The following is a 9,279-nucleotide window of genomic DNA, read 5'->3' on the forward strand; positions in this document are numbered from 1 at the left end:
CCCTGGATGTGCACAAATAATTTCTGAGCAGTTTGCAGGAAGGACCAAAGCAAATCTGCAAGTGGGAAGGTAAACCACAATCATGGGGCATCTATACGTGCTCTGGAAAGTGATTTAATACTGAGAAGCTGGCCAAGGCTCCCAGTTGTGCCTAAGTAAGTGGATCTCATCTATGAAAAATGCATAGCTATAGTGAAAGCATACAAGTAGAAAAAGCTCTTGGGGGATAATTAGCTCTCTCAACAACCAAGTGTTAGGCACCTGCTGTGATTTAAGAAATAGGAACATTTTCTCTTGAACATCTTTTTTTCCTGTTCTCTGCAGCCTGTCTGTTTTCTTCAGTTTTCTTTCCTGTGTCCTGAGAGGTCCTTGGATGATACACTGCAGTAGGACACATCATTCTTTTCTTGTCAGAAGGGTGGAAGAGGCTGTAGGAAATACAAAATGTTCTCCATAATTTTGAGAAACACAAGAAAAATACAGGCAGTTTTTATCAATCATGAATGAACTTCAGTGGTGACTGAAACATTAAGATTGCATGGGTTGCTTCTTAGATGTTTCATGTGTTGGGCAGAAATCTACTTAGGGAGAAATTATCACTGTTCTGTATTTGGCATCTTTGTTCTTACATTTTGAATAACTCTCAGTAAGGTTTTACAGCATGTAAAATTTGAAGTTTGCCATACCACAAAGCTTCAATTTAGATCCACTTATTTTGCTCTCATTCCCCTGTATTTTGTTAAGAGTACAGACTCTGCCCTTACTCAGTTTCTTTGATTTCTGGCTGTTCTTTGCAATGCTGTAGCACTTGTACTTGTGAAAAGGGAATGATCAAGAAGAGTCACAAATACTCTGGAGAGAACAGGACTCCAAAGCAGACCTTTATTTGTATGCTGCTTCCATCTACAGCATCTGCTTTCATTATCTTTTCAGTCTAGTTCTTTGCTCTAAAACCCATTGGGGTACATATTTGTGGTTAAAGCTACAGATTTCAAAATGTGTAAGAGGAAGGGGATTAGGAACAGTGTTGCAGCAGGAAAGAAAGAAACAGCATGAGCAAAGGGCTTCCACACACCCCCTTTCACAGTTCCAGACCTTTAGCTCTGTCTTGTATACTCTGACAGCTTTTAGGACATAGGTTCTTGGCCTTACAGGGAGCATGGTGTGTAGTGTAGCTGCATTTCTCAGTGTCTCGGTTGCATGCTTGCACACACTTGCTCTTCTCTGATGGAATCAGGAAACATTCTCGTAGGTGAGACCTTTGTTCCATCAAGTGTTACAGTACTGCATAGCAAAGATGGAGCAAAGGTGTTATTTCTCCTTTCTGAGCAGTAACAGTGTGTTCCTTAATTCTCTTGACTACCAGAGAGTATAAACATGATTTCACTTTTCTGGAAGATGACCAGTGATAACAGCAGTGTTTTTAATCTTAGCAGGCTGTTTAAATGCACCTCTGTGTGACAGTAAAGTACTGCAGTAAATTGTAATTGGTTTTTGTGGGTTTAGAGTTGACTTAATAGATCATTGGAAATGCCATTCTGATGGAAAACAACTTAGGTGCATTGCTTCTGTCTCCATGTAAGGATCTGTCATATGATTGCTTACCAGTCAGGGGAAAATAACTTCATTAGATGGTGATGCTTTTTTATTGTAATCCTCTTACTTGTGGATTTGGGTCTTAAAATACAGCATGGTAGATTTGTCTTGTGTACTCTCCTCCTCTTCTAAAGTAGTATTGGCAAAAATTTCATACCTCTGTTATTTTGGGAACTCTTTTCTGCAGCTTCTAGTTGAAACTGTTTAAGGTTTAAGCACTTTGCATTGGGAAGTGTGTAATTGGACTGTGGCTACCCCAGAAGGACAGTCTGAAGGTTTTCGTGAAGAACAAGCCAGCACTGTAACATGGCTGTGAAAAAGCTACCACCTGATTCTGCATGCATCCAGGTAAGTATTTCTGGTAAGTATTATTGGCCACACTACTGAGTGGCCAATAAGTATGAGTCTTGTGACTAAGGCTGTGGAGAGGCCTTGCCTTCAGCCCATTTCCAGTTCTCATCAGCTGTGACTCTGGGAAGCTGGCAGAGTTGCAGAGCTGCTGGTGTTTGAAGCTTAGGAAAGGAGAAGGGGGTGTTAAAGGTGTCTAAACCTGTACTGGGACAAATGAAGGAGCAAGAGAATCTCACATCAGAGAAGGAGGGGAGCCAGAAGACAATGCAGTCACAAAGACAAACCAGTCTGAGTTGGCCAGGAGCCAGCTGAGGCTGGAAAGCAGGAGGAGGTTTCCTACCCTGAGGCTGTGTGTTGTCATTTTGGTATATACAAAAGGAGCAAAATAATAACAGGGTGCTATACCACTGTCTGTTCAAGCAGCAGAGGCCTTGACTTTGTAGACTTGTTTAGGTTGGAAAAGACCTCTAAGGTCATGGAGTCCAACCATTAACCTAACACTAAACCATGTTTATGAGTGCCACAGCTACACAGCTTTTAAATATTTCAAGGGATGGTGACTCTACCGTTTTCTTGGGCAGCCTGTTCCAGTGCTTGACGACTGTTTCACTGAAGAATTTTTTTCCTAAAATTCATTCTAAACCTCCTGTGTCACGACTTGAGGCATTTTCTCTTGTTCTGTCATGTTACATGGGAGAAGAGACACATGCCCAGCTGGCTACAACCTCCTTTCAGGTAGGTGTAGAGAGCAAGATGGTCTCCCCTAATAACCCCAGCTCCCAGCTATCCTCCAGGTCCCATCTCTTCTCTCAGCCCAGTGAGCTGTGGCTATGAAGACAGCAGGGCAGGGCTGGTGCATGAGTGCTGGGTGGTCTGACTGGGAGGAGAAGGATCCACAGAGGCAAGTGGGGCCAGTTTTGCACAGCCACATAGTTTCAGCCCAGTCTTGTATGCCATGGCATCGGTTATATATATTTGGGGAGATATTGCCATCTCCTGCCCCATTTTCTTCTTTAGCACTTAATCACATTTAGAGATGGTAAAAGAAATGTCAAATTTTGAAAGAAGCCAAGAGCACATTGGGAATTCCTTGACATTTTCTTTAGTGGAAGATTTATTGTTCCTGTGGAAAGCTTATGGTGCTTCCCCTGTCCATGTTTGAGTTGATGTTTGATACAAACAGAAGTGACTTGGTAGAAAACAAGAGGGGAGGTAAAGAGTCTCATGGAGTAAGTTCTTCATTTAAAGTTTTTGGGATCCCTGGCCTCTCTCCCTTCCTAATCCAAGGAGGAGGTTGGACAGCATGCTGCAACCAGACTCCAAATCCAGATATCCCATCTCTAATTGCAGACTGACTTGACTGTCAGCATGGCAGAGTGCATGTAGATGTCATTGCTCAGAAGGACCTCTGCAAGGCATCACTGCTGCAGGCTCTGCTGATCCCACTCCAACAGGTATCTCCTCTAGAAAATGAATCATGAATCTTCAATCCACCTCCTCTTTCCTGTCCCTGAAGAGGAGATTAAAGAGCACTTTTATGCAGTGGGGATCTGCCATTGTCAGACATGAAGCTATCACTGGGGGGGCAGCACACCAAATAAGCTTTATTGATGGCTGAGCCTTATAAACAAAGCTTTTGGACTGAGGCAAAGTCCTGAAGGAATTAGTAACATGTTTAGCAAGTGTGAAAAGTTCCTGTAGGAGACAGAGCAGAACTAAAATATTTATGGCTTTATTATCAGCAAACACCTGTAAAAGTGTTTGTCCTCTGAGTTCAATCATGCGGAGTGAAATTAGCATGTAGGCTGCCAGTGCTTACAGCTAACAAAGGGTATACAGAATATTGTCAAGAGCTTGTTTTGATGCATGATTTTAATTTTTCCCTGACACACCAATCATCAGGGGTGTACTTGCAATCTGGAGCAACCTAATGTTCCAGACTACGAGCAGTACTTTGATTTGCCATCTGAAACTTTAACATGTATTTGAGGGCTTTCTTTGTAAAGTATTATTCTGAAACATGCTGTCTGCTAGGCATTTCACTTGAGCTAAAGGCACAGAAAGATCTAGTGTAGTCTCTGCTCCACCTGAGAGGCCAGAGTGTCAGGGAACCTGGACTTCCATGCAGTTACCTGAGTTTTGCTTTGTTTAACATCTGTTACTTGAGATGAGTTCTGCAAGGGCAGATCACCCCATCTTCAACTTGGCAGAGCTTACAAGCAGTTGAAGGCATTTGGCTGAGGTGGTTAGTTTTTACAGGCTGTAGAACTGATACTGCCAGGTGCAATTAGGTTTTTGAAATGCTTTCTTTATAAACTTCTGGCTTTGATTACTTCTAATTTTGCTGACGGTATCTAAGAGCTAAAGTGGTTATGTGATTTCTGAGAATACCCTTAAGTAAAGTTACTTAGGCTGTGTTGTGCCTTTGATGGAAAAAAGTCTTGTGCTACCCTGGTCTCTTGCAAGGGATGAAGGATTTAAAATTCAGTGAGAAGGTGAAGTCACTCTGGTGTTTGAAATATCCCCATGGTGTCTGTGGAATAGAACGCCTGGGAAAATGGCAAACTTTTGAAGAACACAGGCTATGCAACCTGGTAAAGTCCTAGAGCTTGGTGGCTAAATCTTTTATAGAGGGTATGTCCTGTCCTGACCTTCACATGATGAAGAGGACTCTTCCATCAATCGCTGCTCCTCACTTCAGCAGCCTACTGCAGCCTCAGCTGCTAGACCTGCTGAGCCACTGGAGGGGCAAGGATAATTTGGGGGAATTCAGCATGTAGGCTTGAATAAGGAGAATGAACACTTAAGGGAAGCTTTTGGGAGGAAAGAATAATAGTACTGTATTCAAACAAGGTGGGAGGTGGAGTAAAAGCAAAGGACTGACTGTGCAAGAAGTCTTGCAATATAAGAACTTGGAAAGGATCCTGAAGGTGATGGGACTTGCTTTGCTTTTTCCCTTTTTTTTTTTTTTTTGGCCAATGTCTAGAAATTTACATTCAGTAATTGCTGAGTTTGCAACAGTTGGTACAAAAGGCTGGGAAATACCAATACTAGGGACTTCCCCCATGCTCTTCTCACCCACACTTCTTAGCATAGAAGTTATTCTCATTATATTGTCACATGCTATTTTTTCTACAGAATTCATGTCTCATTCATTGTACTGGAGAAATGAGGCTCCTGGCTTGAGCAGGTCTTGAAGATGAGTAAAATGCCTATGGTTCTTCTTTCTTACCTCTTGCAGAAAACAGGAGGTGGGTACTGAGAGAGGAGGGAACTGCATAAAGAAAAAGAATAATCTTGTAATGTGCAGGCAGTTGCCACAAAAGTTTTGCATAATGCCAATTATGTGACCTAACCATGAGTCTCACAAATCCTGTCACTGGTTACAGGTTCCTCATTCTTTAACTGCAAACCTTCAGCTATGACTTGTACAAGCCCTGTTTGTTCACAGCTGCAACTGAAGTCTGAGAAGGCAGGAGCCTCAATTGGACGCTTGGGTTTAGGTACCTCAGCTGACAGTCCAAACTGGATTTGTATTTTTTCTTTAGGCTGCTGTACAGTAGCTCTCCACTTAAAAACCCAGATTGCTCCATCTCACAGGCTTGCTTTTTGAGAAAGTAATTACTGGCTAGAAAAAGAAAACACGGGGAGTTTCTCAGTCTTGCTCTGGGCAGTGTCATATAAACATACTCTGAAGGACCAAAACTAAACAGAAAAGCTGCTCAGCCATGAAGGAGGAGAACCAGGCACAACACATAGATGTGAGGGGACAAGTTAGGGAGCCAGGATTAGCAAGCATGTTTCCCTAGAGACCAGCATTTCTGGTATTAATGTTGGCTATGAAATCATAGACTGTCCAGAGCATGCCTTTGTAGAAGTTATGAGTGGGGGTAGAGCGTTTCTGTGAAATAAAGCTCTTACTGGCCATTCCTTTGATGCTGTTGTTCAAATGTCTTGTTCATGCAGCATGAAAACTGGGCTCCTCACATGAGTGTGAACACCTAACAAGTCCTGCTGAATAGAAACCTCTCAAGTGTGGATATAGCATCCCCATTTAGTGATCCTATCTTCTGCTAGACTTTTTTGTCCATCTGATTAACATTACTTTCTTCAACCCCTTGGCATGCAAGCAAGACACCTTGTAGAATTCCTTGCATTCCAAATCCCCTCTTTGAGACACAAAGTTAGCTTGGCTGTACTCTTGACCTCCTTACCTTGTTTTCCACCAGCACCTTCGTACCCAGGCAATGTGATCTCCAGCTCACACGCTGTTTTCCAAGTAACATAGACTGGGTGTGACGTGCTGGGCAGAACACAAACAGCAATTTCACTTGTCAGGGAGTTCCTCTGCCTTGACAACTCATGCTGTTGACTCACCGGGAGGCTTTTAACCTGGAGCACTACAGCTGTGGGACCCAGTTTTACTGAGGGCAGTCCATTTGGCACACCTGAATGGCTCTGTGCAAGTACTGTGCCTTTCAAAGATACACAGTAAGTAAGTGTTTGATGGGTGCTACACATTGCCTTGATTGAAGCCTGACACCTACGTAGCAACTGGGACGTTCAGTGTATGGTGGGAAGGGAAACCACTCTTAGTAATCCTTCTACAGCTGCAGAAGCCGTAACATATTTGTGTGAAGGTAATAAAATGTGCATGGAGAAAATCCTTATAAAAGGGTAATGATTAGTTTACATCATTATTGCTTATTTGGCCTATCATGAGGGGTTTTGGTCATTTTACGTTTTGGGAGGAGGCCAGGGTCAGACTTTAGAAACAAAGAGAGTATTTTCTGTTAATTAAGAAAAATTATGCTTGAGTTCTAAATTAAGTCAGAATACCCTAAAGCTGCCCTGCTGCAAATGCTTCTACGCAGATCTTCTGGCACCAAGTCAAGCATTGTCACCACTCCTGTGCCTACTATTTCTTATTTAGGCATGTACATGGGGATTTCTGGTGAAGACAGGGTAATATTAATGCTGCTGTGCAAGCCCTGGGTGAAACTTCATCCAAACATGGGCAAACAACTCCAAGAGAGACTTCTGAACCAGAATGAGTGCAGAGAAGCTTGGTATAAAGATGTGTTAAGGATCTGTGGCCTAGACTGGTTCATAGGTTGTACAGACTTTGTAGTCATCTTTTCTGACTTTCTGTATTACACAGCCATTAAACTGTACTCCTGGATTGACTCTGTTTTGACCACAGGTGCATGTTTAGGAAATGGGAGGAGGAAGGAATCTGACCTCAATTTACAAAATTTCATTGATGGAGAAGTCATCACAGCTCTTGGTAAAAGGTCTTAGTCTTTATTACCTTCACATTACCTTCCATTATCATCACCACAGTTAAATGCCTATTATTCATTTCTACTCTAAACTTTCTTCAAGCTTCATATGTTCAGGCTTGGGATGCTTTAGTTCGCTACAGCCAGGAGATTCGATGTGATGTCTGTTCTGGCACAGATGCCAGTGGAGGATCCAGCACCATACCAGAAGAATCATTAGAGGTGGGAAGAACTGGGACTTTATTTGTAGCAGAGGGGTTTGTAGCCTAGTATTCTCATGTATGTCACCACTCCAGTAACCCTCATGGAATAATGCTCTGTTCCTGGCATGCACTGCAGAAGCACGGTCAGCTTCTCAACTTCTTTGACCTTGTACGTCAGCCCTGTGATACGTGGGATCAAGAGAAATTCACTTTAAGAATCAAATCAAGCTGACGGAGCTAGGAATTAACAAGAGAGGCATTAGGAACTAATTTATTTCCTCATGGTGTAAATCTAAACCCCTGTCATGGTATCCAGAAGACATTTAATTTTGTAACTGCATAGCAGCAGTCTGTATCTTTCTGCAAATCACCTTCATCTATTCACACTTAACAGCACTGTTGTTTGTTCTCTTTGACCTGACAAACCAGAGATGAGAGAATTAGGTTTCCAGACATTGTGAGTCTTAATGACCAATTTGAATTTCAGGCTCAAGTGAGCCAGTTGACTGCCTGGTGAGATATGGCACACCTTGGAACTAATGAGCCTTGACTCTAGTTGTAATTCATCAGTGACACCTGCCTGTAATATTTTACCTGGTTAGCTGGCATTGACTGTGGTATGTGAAATCTGCTGGCTTTATTGAAGGATTGGGCAGGCTGCCGCACTTAGAAAACTAAAGACACTGAAAGATGCCATCTAAATAAGGTTTACAGAGGACCTAAGCCAAGCAATCTGGAAAGAAGAGACTGCTGGAAGAGATCAGTGGTGTGTAGTCTGCTGATTACTGTTTAATAAAACCAGAGAACAGGTGTGTGTATGTATGCAGGGAGAATTCAGGTAGACTGTGTAGACTATGTATTGTGCACAGGTTGCTTCAGAGTAAGCTGGAAAAAGATCTATTCGTGTAATAATCAATACATTAATGGTCGGCTTTATCGGTCAGCTGTGGTTATCCCATAACAGTACTTTATAGGAATGACCATTTAAAGTAAACCTCCCTATAGGTCTTAAAAGTAAGTACCATGCATTTCTGTGACTGGAAATTGCACATTTTTGTTTATATCATATGGATAGGAGAATATGCTTTATGTATAAGCTTCACAAGCACTTAAAATCCATATCTGGTTCTGCATGATTCTGCTAGCTGTTCTGAGTACGTTTCACTGGAAACCTTAACAATTTTCAGAGACTTCATTCTAAATATCTTGGAGGAAGACATTCTTAATATGTTCTTACTCATTGTAATCGTGGCTGCTTCCATTAAAAAATTTTGAATGAAAATTGCTACAAACTCCCTACACCTATTTTTGTACTCTTTTCCATGTACAAAATATTTTCCTGCATGCTAGCTAACACACTGCAATTGCAATTAATCACAGAAATATTTTCCCTCCTTGTCTTATTTCTTTTCAAATAATTAGTTTTAACTGGATAGATGGTGATTATTACATAAGCACTCACTTTCCAGTGTTCTTTAGCTCCTGGACAGTGATTCACAAATGTGCCACTCTAATTCTACTTTAGGTCACTCCAGTATTTTTTTGTGTCGTACCCAATGTGTTCTTCAGTAACATCCTGTCCTGTGTGGAAACCTTGGGACCATTGCCTTCTGATTCCCTTTCTTTCGGATCTTAAGGCAGAAGAGTGCTGTCCCTTAGAGCTTTCCTCTCCAATGCCCCTCTGAGTGATGTGAACCACAAACACAGCTTCAGCTCTTAGCTTCATTCTGCCCACAGCTAACTCCCCACAAACAGGATTCATGCTCCTTGGTGGGTACCTAGCCCTTGGCTAGCCCACTTGGTCACAATCATCAGTATCATTGTACTTCTTATACATCAGACCTGTA

The sequence above is a fragment of the Vidua macroura genome, chromosome 2, assembly GCF_024509145.1.
Source record: "Vidua macroura isolate BioBank_ID:100142 chromosome 2, ASM2450914v1, whole genome shotgun sequence".
NCBI lineage: Eukaryota > Metazoa > Chordata > Aves > Passeriformes > Viduidae > Vidua > Vidua macroura.